Source organism: Epinephelus moara, chromosome 19, assembly GCF_006386435.1.
Source record: "Epinephelus moara isolate mb chromosome 19, YSFRI_EMoa_1.0, whole genome shotgun sequence".
NCBI classification, from domain to species: domain Eukaryota; kingdom Metazoa; phylum Chordata; class Actinopteri; order Perciformes; family Serranidae; genus Epinephelus; species Epinephelus moara.
Window position 1 is genome coordinate 3,134,174 of NC_065524.1, and position 1,745 is coordinate 3,135,918.

Below are 1,745 nucleotides of genomic sequence, written 5' to 3' on the forward strand. Positions count from 1 at the left end.
TGTGAACGGCATAGCTGTCAAGTCTCCCGTTTTGGCCGGGAAACTACCGTATTTTACCCCTCTTTCCCGCCGTCTTCCCGTATTAGTATTTTCCCGTAAATCTCCTGTATTATAATATAATTAAAAAAAACAAAAACATTCCTCTGCCTCTCCAAACTGAACTCTGTCACTAGCCTCGCAAGAACTGCCACCTGTAGTAGCCTGGTTGGCAGTTGTCGCGAGGTTAGTGTTGACAGTGGGTCTGGTTGACAAGTGGTTATTTTAGATTTCCTGTACACCCAGGGACGGGTTTTGCTATGGGCAATGTGGGTGACCGCCCAGGGTGCAATCTATGTGAGCACGAGCGCCCTCCCAAACAAAAAAAAAAAAAAAAAAACTCGCCAGTTTTCTAGACTACCGCTCATTTCCACGTCAAGTTAGCGGAGTGGGCGCTGGGGTGCCCCTATTATCATCGGCGCCGAAAAATTTCCCTTATTTTCAAATCCAAAACTTGACAGGTACGGTGAACGGTGAGTCGGTTGGTTCAGTAAATAAGCTAAAAAAAACACCTGTTGATGTTAGGCTAACTGAATGGCGTTCCTTGGCAACTCTTTGCTAGATAATGAGATGCTAACGAGCTAATACTAGCTGAGCTAAGTTTGGCAACTATTAGATCCATGGTGTGTGAAGGAGAGACTTAGGAGAATAGAGTTCCACTGCTCCCAGTAAAAACACCAACACTGAGTCATATGTATGTAATAGATATTGGGTGTAAGTGCAACATTCAGATGTTGTTTAATGAATTACACAATTGTAAAACATACAGTATATTTTCTTCAGGCTACAACAATCAAAATCTATGACTGTTGCATCTCAAATTGTCCCACTGTTCACATGTCTTGCATCAATATATTTTTTGTCAGATGACAAGTAGTGGAGAGACTGGAGGAGATGGAGGAGATGGAGGAAGAGAGGCAGGAAGAGAGACAGAAGGAAATGGAAGAGAGACAGAAGGAAATGGAAGAGAGACGGGGAGATAGAGGAGAGACAGGAGCCTCACAGGTGAGATTGAATCGTGAAGGATATATGTTGATAGTGAGATTCAGCATTGTGACTAGGGGTAAGTAAAAATATTGATTCATGCATAATATATGTTTTTACCCGATATCAATATCAAGTCGGAACACTATTACCAACCCAACTGCAGACCGCAGGCTGGTACTGAAGTTAAGCCCCTTCGGAGTATACTGTTATTATTATTATTATAGTTTACCCTGAGGAGCACATACGGACAGATGTGGGGAAGTTATCAGTGTATTTTCATGTAACTGATAACATTAGAGAATACATTAACCAAGACATTCTTGTATTTAGTGTAGATATCTAAATATGCATTATAAAGCAGTGATCAGTTGTGAAATTCATTCATTCATTCATCTTCATCCTCTTGAGGGTCGCGGGGGGGCTGGAGCCTATCCCAGCTGACATTGGGCAAGAGGCAGGGTACACCCTGGACAGATCGCCAGACTATCGCAGGGCTGACACATAGAGACAAACAACCATTCACGCTCACATTCACACCTACGGACAATTTAGAGTTATCAATTAACCTAGTCCCCAATCTGCATGTCTTTGGACTGTGGGAGGACGCTGACACGGGGAGAACATGCAAACTCCGCACAGAAGGGCTCCCACACCTGGGATCGAACCGGCAACCCTCTTGCTGTGAGGCGACAGTGCTAACCACCACACCACCTTGCCGCCCT